At 38.0% G+C, this 9,895-nt stretch overlaps 1 non-coding gene across 1 annotated transcript; it reads left to right on the top strand.

The window, feature by feature from the left end:
- Nucleotides 1-7,056: 7,056 nt before the first annotated feature.
- On the top strand, nucleotides 7,057-7,130 carry TRNAD-GUC (transfer RNA aspartic acid (anticodon GUC)). The gene has a single exon. It is a non-coding gene; the product is annotated as a tRNA-Asp (tRNA).
- Nucleotides 7,131-9,895: the final 2,765 nt, after the last annotated feature.

The raw sequence follows: 9,895 nt of genomic DNA, 5'->3' as shown, positions 1-9,895 counted from the left end.
ATTTTATAAACAATTATCGGTTTCACAATAATTCCAGGCTCAAACTAAAAACAAAGAAAGAAAATAAAACATAATATGAACTGGACCGTCCATAGAAGGCCCAAAATTAGAAAGGAGGAAACCAGAAGCTGAATTAATTCTAAAACGTGCTACGCACCATACTTGAAAGATACTTTTACTAGAATGAAGTAGGGATGACAAAGAAACTCGTAGCTTGTGGCTCGATTATGACTAGCATTTGTGACACCGTTAGTGACCCTTCAATGGACCAAGTCAACAACAAGGGTCCTGTCAACCTTCTCTAGACCAAGACAAGCCAAGTTTATGCTCAAGATGATCCTGGCCCGAGTCAAAACTAAGCCCGTTCCTTGATAGCTTGCTGGACAGAAAAACAGGCTTTAGTGTTTGGGCCATATCTTCTTCATACGAGGTCCAATTAAGGTGATTCAAAATTCTTTGGAAAAATAAGAGAATGTTCTACAACTTTCATGTTGGGACTTATCCCAGAAAAAATAAATTATCTTGGTCTAAAGGGCGTGTTAAGTCAACTGATCTGGTTGGAGTCTGTGAGAGCCATAATTTGTTTTATGTTTTCAAGTTTTATTTTGTGGGATTTTAGGAGTGTCTTTTGATTGTCTCTAGGAGTTTATTGATTGTATTTTGGTATTAGAAAAAGTGGTTGAATGTTGTATTAATTGTTAGGAAGCATCTAGAGATGGAATATGGCTATATAAGAGTCTAAGGTCAGGTTGTAATGCAACCATCTGAAATATTACGAATTTATCAATTTGAGTTGAGTTTTATCTCCTCTTTTCCTCTGTGAGTTGAGCTTGCTCCTCTTGAGTGATTATTAGTTGTGCTAGTTGTGTTCTTGTGCCTCTCTCGTGGTCGGACGGTGTCAATCTGACTCATTTGTCAACCGTTCATTCGTTACTAGATCGAGTTGTTAGCGAGCCAGCTCGCCACTAGTTCGGTTCAAAACTAACAAGTTAAAGTTGGGGCTTAGCTCGCTCGCCAGTTCGCTCGCTAGCTTGGTTAGGCATCATTTGTGAATTTGTATGAATTTGTGTGCATTTTTATTGTCCAGCTTGGGCCAGCTTGGTTAACTCGGTCAAAAAAATTTGTAGAATTTATTTTCTTCTTAAAACAAGGTCCAGCCAAATCTAGCAAGCCAGTTCACCAGCTCGTGAGCAAGCTCGATTTAGATCGTAACGATTTCAAGCTGAAATTTTAGCTCGAACTCTTAAAATTAACTCACTCGTGACTCGGACAAGCCAGCTCGTGACGAGTTCAAACTGAATCCAACTCATACCAAATCAGCTCGTTGCGACCCTAAGTCGAAGTGAAGTATTCAAAGTACTTGACTTCAACAAACTAAAAGAGAATTTAAGTCGTTAATTAATTTGTTACAAATTTCAAAACTGTTTTTACAGGGAATTTTATAATCTTACTTTTTGTATCAATTCTTGTAGTATTTATTAATTTATATATTCTTGAGGTAGCTAGATTATTTAGTCAGGAAGTAGATTATTTATTTAAAAATTCTCCCACTAAATATGAGCAGTAGGATAATTTAGCGAGCGTTTGCACCAGTACTCTAATTTGTTCGGCAAATTTAGAAGCTTGGTTTCCAACTCTCTTTTTTTTTTTTTTCAAGTTTGATTGATTTATCTTAGTCACCGAAATTTTTATATTTACCATTAAAAAAAAGATAAACCAATAACCACGATTTTTTCTGGGAATTCTATATTTACTATGGACACAATTTGTCGTTGCGGCCACTTTTGAATGGTTGCAATTTGCTGTTGTGTCCATCAAAAGATGGAGAAATGTATTAGTTCCTACTTAATTCAACACTGCATTGGTTGCAATTTGTTGTTGCGTCCATTTTTCAATGGTTGCAATTTGCTGTTACGTCCACTTTTTCAATGATTGCATTCTCTAGATGCGGTCTCTAGAAAAGTGGCCGCACCTAGGAGATGCGGCCGTGTCAAAATTTAAAATTTTCAGAAAACGTGGTTATTTGATTTATTTTTTTTGGGTATGGTATATTTAAAAATTTCGACAATGTGCTGTTGCGTCCATTAAAAGATGAAAAAATGTATTGGTTCTTATTTGATTCGATATTGCATTGTTTTTTTTTTGTTGTTGGTGGCCGCAACCACTTTTTTGATGGTCGCAACGACATGTCGTGTTCATGTTAAGGATAGAATTCTTAGAAACTTGTGGTTTATTAGTTTTTTTTTTTTAATGGTAAATATAAAAATTTTGGTCCCAGTCAAGTGCTCTCTTGTAGTTAATCAATATAACAATTTTGCTCACTAAAGACAGCGTATCTAGGTCCATCCATCAATAAACATGAACCACGGCGTTCACACATGTCAATTCTTCTTGTGCTATTAATAATAATAATAGTAGTAGTAGTATAATTTACAAATAATTCATTTAAATTTTATTTCCAGTCTTAACGTCTCCACGGATAACTGTGCATTGTGGTATAAATTCACTATAGTGATCCTTTATATGCCGAATTTTTTATTAATAGAAAAAATAGATAAAAAAAATATTGGAAAAGAGATATGATTTCATGAATTCTCTATCTATATAAAGAACGGAATAATTTATTCCGTTCAGTTAATCGTAGTCTAATTATCAGATCTCTAATTAAAAAAAAATTGTGAATGGAATAGACCATTCCGTCCAACACTATAGTATTTTTTATTTCATAGTTGTGAAGATCTTAAATGTAATTACTGCAGATACTTTTTAGTTTTTACATTCTATCTTATATATATTTTGTGTTGTCACCAGCAGAACGGAATATAAGCAAAGTATTTTTCATTTTGAATTAAAAATAGCTATCCTTTTTTATTCTTTTGTGATATACCACAACCTATTTTATAAGGGGAAGGTGTTGTCAGAATTGGAAAAAATTGATAAGATGGATTTTTTTTTTGATAAACCCAACATCCAGCCAGACCTAAACTAAACTACTAAGATTTGAAATTTAAATTATTGAATCCGAATAAATTTGTTATTTGAGAAAAACTGCTATTAATAACTATTTAAATAACACGAATCCGATAAAAGCATAATATGACATGTTCGGTTTATCTCTGAGGCTCACACATAAATCACATGTGACATGTAACTTACTAAATTCAAATTAAAAACAAATCAACACCTGATTTACCTCATATAAAGGTTAGTCTGATATCTAATAAAATTCAAATCACCATGATCTAATTCATATAATCATTAAAAATTCAAGAGGATACTGAATTTGAAATTAATTAGTCTGATAAAATCTAAACTTGATATTTATCTGTCACCATTGATCATGACAATCGATGGACGAAATGTTATGTTGAGATGACAAGGTGGGCGTTCTCCAGTGATCTACCGTTGGATGGATACCAAGGGCCACTATCGGATGGTCTGAATGATGAGGAAGGTAGCATCCCCTTACACCCTCAGGTAGCCAGACAACAAGATGCTTCCCTCCGACAATCTATTGCCAATGCGCAGGAGCAAATCCGTCGGAGAGCTAACAATGGCCGGGATGAGCAGTACCAACAGGATGGCCACTTCAGCCACCTCAGCCCTTGGTCTATCGGGCGGCCTCATGCACCAAGACCACCTAGCTCAGGGCTGAAACAAGTTTTGAATTCAGCAAGGACAAGGGCATGTGTCGGGTGCTCATTGATAGGGGATGTGGACAAAATCCGTACCATACCCGTTATGGAGATAATGAAGCCGAAACTAATGGTGAGGCGAGTCTATCAGTGGGTGTCTAAGCGTCTCAGGGGATCCATACACATAATGAAGCCGTAAAAAATCAAAGACACGGTAATTAAAGGGATCATGCTCATGACCTCCCTGCTATTCTCGGGCAGAATCAGAACAGGGTAAGGTACCCTGATGAATTCAGAGAATAGAAGGACCCAAATTTTGTCTCAACCTTACTCAAGCTCGCAAAAAACAAAGCCTGTTTATCCTGGCCCATCTCCAAAAGCTAAGCCCATGCCATCAATCCTAGGTCCAGCACCTATTCACCATACTCCCTATAAATCACAGCCATTCCAAAAACAAAAAAAAGGCTAACTCACCTCCCTCTCCCGCTCCACAAAAATCACTCGACCGTCTCTTTTGTCTACTCCTTATCCCGCCAAACCCAACAACCCCTTGCCATGGAACCTTCAGACGAGGAACTCATTCTCAAATTTGCTGGTCTTCACACGAGTAGTATTGGTGTAGGAGCCTTTGTCTCTATACCTGCAACTGCTACCACCTCTCATAACTGGGATTTGTGTGTTGTTGCTAAGGTATTGACTGATCGGATAGTTTTCGATGCCCAATTTGAGAGGGCCATGCGAAGAGTGTGGGGTGCCAACCCGAAAACCAGCTTTCAGATGGTAGACATGAATCTCTATTTCATCGAATGTGCAACAAAAGCTGAGCTCAAAAGAATTCTGGATGATGGTCCGTGGCTATATAGAAATGACATGGTGGTCGCAGCTGAATGCCCTTCGGAAGAGAACATTAATGATGCGGCTCTGAAATAGGGAGTCGTATGGGTTCAGTTTCATCACATTCCTCTCAATTCTATTAATGAGGAAGGGGTTGCTATCTTGACTAAACCAATTGGCCTTCCACTCTTCGACTCGGTGGTTGTAATCCACAACGGTAAGCGTTTCTTTCAAATAAAAATTCTCCTTGCTCTTGATAAGCCGCTCAATGACAAGATTTTCGTTGACCATCCAATCCTCGGGGAAATACCCGGCCTGCTGGTTTATGAGAGAATTGGACGGGTATGCTTGTTCTGTGGCAAGTTGGGTCACGACATTGCTTCTTGCGTGCAAAGGGCCCGACTTGCCAAGATAAAGAATAGGATGGCGGGCCAAAACAGGCTTGAATTGGTGGGAATTCTAAAGCCCATGAGGGGAGCCTGGGTGATAGATCAAAACCAAATTCCACTAAAGGATGAGTTTGGCCTAAAGGAGCACGCTAGCCCATTTAAACAGAAGGGGCCTGTTTCTGTTTCGGGTATTAAAAGAGCTATTGGGGACTTCTCCAACTCCTTGTCAGAAGCTCCTTCTCCAAGAAATATTTATATTGGGGACGGTTCTAGAAACAATGATGAAGTATTGGTCGAAGATGAAAAAGAAGGTGAATTCCTCACCGAAAGGAAAGCTAAGGCAATGAGGCCATAGCCGCCGAGTTATCAATGAGTATTTTGTCTTGGAATTGTCGAGGCTCAGGAGGAGTCTCGACAATTCCCACCCTCCGGTGGTATATCCGCAGTACGGGGACAGTTCTTGTTTTTATTTCAGAAATAAAATGCAATAAAGAAGCAGTGATCAGAAGAATTGCGCAGCTACCTCTTCCCAACTCCAAAATTGTTCCTGCTAGGGGTCAGGGAGGAGGCCTTTGGATGCTCTGGGCAAATGAAATCTCTATGGAGATACTTGAATCAAACCTTTTCTTTATAGCGGCAAAAATAAATCTGGGGAATAGGGCTCAGCCGTGGCTGTTGTTTGCCGTTTATGGCGACTGCAGTGATGCGGCAAACAGCTTCATTTGGGAGAAACTCTCTCCATACGTCTGTGAGTATGAAATTCCGATATGCGCTCTGGGCAATTTCAATTGCGTTACCGGACAACAAGAGAAATTGGGCGGGAACCCGGTTCTTAAGGAGAAAAATAAAAAGTTCAGGGCTTTCTTGCAACAAGCTGGGCTGGTAGATTTGGGGCATAGTGGTCCTGCGTATACTTGGGCTAACAATCAAGGTGGCAGAATACTAATTCTAGAAAGACTTGATCGTGGTGTAGCAATAGCTGAGTGGATAAATTTATTCCCAAATTCCAAAATTTTCCATCTTCCGAATTATTCAAGTGACCACTTGCCAATTCTCCTCAAAACGGAACCAAGACCAAAAAGGAAGGTTAGACCTTTTAGAGTTGAACAATGGTGGTCACAGATGCATGATTTGGGGGATGTTTGTGCAACAACAATACATCACAGTGAGCAGTCTTGGGAAGAAACTTGTGAAAATTAAAAAAAAAAAGTTAGAAAGTGATCATAAGGAACTAAGAATCCAAATTGGGAACTATAGCAAATTGAAAAAGAGATGATCTTACTGGTCAATCAGTAGCAGTCAGATCGGGTTAGGTCTCTATTAAAATTGCTTCAACAATAGTATCAGACCTACATCGCAGCATAAGAGGCTTTTTGGTTACAGCGCTCTCGTCTTAATTGGGATCTAATGGGAGATATGAATACTTATTTCTTTCATACAACACTAATGATAAGGCGTCACAAAAATAAAATTGAGGCAATACAAAACTCTGAGAGGGCATGGTTAGTCACTGAAAAGGAAATTAGGGCTGAGTTTGTGAAACACTTCAAAGCTATATATAGGGCGGATGAAAACTGGAATAGTGATAATCTATCTAAGCTGCTCCATGATACAAGGGAAGAAAGGGTATCAGTTCCTACTGACAAGGCTAGAGAATTGGAGCAAATACCCTCACAGCAAGAGATAGAGTGGGCGGTTAATGCACTGGGCCCCGATGGCATAACGACAGATTAATGTGTGTAATCTCATTTATAAGGTCATATCAAAACTCCTCGCAAAAAGAATGTAGCTGCTAATGTCCGGGATTATTGCAAATGCTCAAACTGCCTTTGTCCCGGGAAGAGAGATCTCTGATAATGTGATTTTGCTGCAAGAAATAATTCACAGCTTCCAAAAGCCGACCCTAATGTCCCAACAATTTGTACTCAAGGCTGATCTTGCGAAAGCCTTTGACACAGTTTGTTGGGAGTATCTAATTGCGCTTTTCCCGGTGTATGGATTCCCAAACCAATTCTGTCTTTGGATAAAGGCATGTGTCCAATCATCAAGGTTCACAATACAGTTCAATGGGAGCGGTGATGGATTCTTCTTGCCATCCAGAGGGCTCAGACAAGGCTACTCCATGTCGCCTTATTTGTTTATATTGGCGATGGACCCTTTCCGGTAGGTTACTGTTTAATTGAAAGTAGTTAAAAAAGGGGGAAATAGCTCAGTTGGTTAGAGTGCTGGTCTGTCACGCCAGAAGTCGCGGGTTCGAACCCCGTTTTCCCTACCCGATCCTCCAACTTCCTCATGCCCGACCCTTTTGGTCTTCACTGGAAGTTGCTTATCCCGGTGTGGCACGATTTTTGGAAGCAAACAGAAAATGAGGGACACATAACGGGTTGAGGGTCGCAAGATCCGCTACCCAACTAACTTGTTCACTTTTTGCAGATGACTTACTACTAATGGAAGAGACGACACCGCGTGAAGTTGCAGCATGCATGTTTTAACTTCTATAGATCATAGGTAGCACTTGGCAGTACATTATGATCCCCAATTACACAGATGATGTTCTCTAGTATAATATCACGATCCTTAAGTAAACAATTTACTCGTGTTAATTCCATCGTCTCATAGTAACTGATTAAGTCCAAGGTAGGTATGTGTCATCCTTGCAAACTTAATCGAGTAGATTATCATATATGATTAATCTTCATTAATCATACCGTATACGAATAGTCCTACTCTATCAAGTGGGCCCAGTGTTACTATTACTCGTATAATAATACGAGGGATGATAGTAGTCTTGGTGAGCATATATTCCTCCACACAAGTCATGTGTACTGAAATGTTACCCTTATTACTCCCTTTTACATATAGCTTTAGATAACAATTACGAATACACACTTCTCATATAGGAAAAACCACACCTCATACTTTAAAATTTAACACAAATGAAACCGTTAATGACACAAACACAATTCCATATAACATTTCATTTAGGGTCAGTCAAATACCATGTTCACAACATGTATCTATGCGATTAAATGACAACTCTTTATCTATGGTCTGCAAAACTTGACCATCATTTAATCCACATACTAACCTTCTAATGGATAATTAGTGTTCCCTGCTAATTACCATGGTTAGTGACTATTAAGAGTGTATATCATCTATATTATGAAGTTTTGCAATTCCAGTCATGAACTCAGAATGATTCATAAATGCAATAACACTCAAGAAACAAAATGATATTAATCATCCAATTCATGAACAAAAAATGATTGACTTATAGATTACTACCCTAGCAAGAAGAGCTCAAAAGAAGGGAAGAAAAAATGAACCACTGATATTGGAGAAGAAAAACCCCCAGAAGGACGATGTGAAGAGCGATGACCAGATCCATGAAGCGGAACAACCAAAAAATGGTTGCCAAATCCGCTAGATGGAAGCAACGGCTCGAACACTAACAGAGGAAAGAGCAGTGACTAGATCCATTAAGCGGAAGTACCAAAAGCGGTAACCAGATCCACCAAACATAAGGACAGACTCAGATGGAGAAGATGGATAGGAGAAATGTACAAAAAAAAGTGGAGGAGAGGAAAAGGGGAGGGGGCTGATTGTCATGGCTTTCACTAGGCTTGTACCTTAAGCGACACTGCTTCTTTTCTCACATCCCTTCGCTGGGCGGACCTAGGATTTTCGTCGGATGGGGGGGGGGGGGGGGGGGGGCGCAAAAAAATATCGAATCAGATTTAAACTCATTAACTAATTGGATACTCGATAAAAAACAATGTTTTAACTTATATTTTTCAATACACTGACTTATAATTTATGACCCTATAACTTATAATTAATATTATCAATCATAATTCAAAAAATTTGTTTTGATTTTAATACTAAATTTAACTCAAATTACAAATCAAACATCCAGAGGGGAGCAAAAAAATTTTCAAAGAATGACAAAGTTGATCGGTACCAATAAATCACCACTAAAACTCAAAATCCAGGAGAGCGACTGCCCCCCCTCTGTGCTACAGTAGGCTTCACAGGTTTTCTCACACCAACACAATGTAATAATATTGTCATGGAATATGGAAGCTGTTACCATTTTTTTTAACATTCAAATAGAACTCGCCAAATTTTAAAACTCGACTGCCGTGTAGTGTATATAGGTTTGCAAGCTAGCTTTACTTTTTAGTTTTTACCCACCTGTGATGATCACACATTTATTTTGAGGAAAAAAATGTTCACATGCTTATTATATTGAAATCCATCAACCGATTTTTTTTCTTCTCTGTTTAAATTTTCACAAACAATAGTCTTTTAACTGGACTTATCTATCTGCAAACTTAAAAAATCCGAATTTTTTTACTTTTAGCATCTTAAAAAAAGAAAAAAGTTAAATCAAATAACTAAAAATTGGTCAAAATTTCATTTTTTAACAATTGCAATCTTAGACGGCAGACACGAATTGAATATCCGCAATCTTAAATGGTGAACAACAACATTTTTTTTAAAGGTTTTGACCAAAATTTTAGGGGCTCACAAACATTGTTGCAGCGGCTTTGATTAGAAAAAAAATGTTGTCCGTCATTCTAAGATTATGGACACTCAATTCGTATCCGTAATCTAAGATTGCGACTGTGTCAAAAATAAAATTCTAATCAAATTGTAATTTTTTGCTTTATCTTTCCTTTTTGTAAAAATTTCAGTTGAAAAACACATACATCACTTGAATAGTCTTTGCAAAGGATTTCTAAACAAAAAAGCACACAGGCATGCACCCATCCCTCCGTAATTTTTATTAATATCCCACTTTAAATATATTTTACTTTGAATTTTTTTAAAAGGAAGCGTCTAATTGTCCACAGCCTTTTGTCCACCATTTGTCCACAGCTTTGACTAGCGCGAATACTGTAAAATTACTTCTACATGTTGTATAATTATACAATATATCACATAAAATATATTAGTTAATCACAAAACATCCAGCAACTATTTGAAGTGGTCCCATGATAGTTAGAAAAAGATTGCAACTTGCACAACAGGACA

The sequence above is a fragment of the Carex rostrata genome, chromosome 23 (genome assembly GCF_964058835.1).
Source record: "Carex rostrata chromosome 23, lpCarRost1.2, whole genome shotgun sequence".
NCBI lineage: Eukaryota > Viridiplantae > Streptophyta > Magnoliopsida > Poales > Cyperaceae > Carex > Carex rostrata.
The sequence above is the reverse complement of the archived record's forward strand: the minus strand, read 5'-3'. Positions and strand labels throughout refer to the sequence as shown.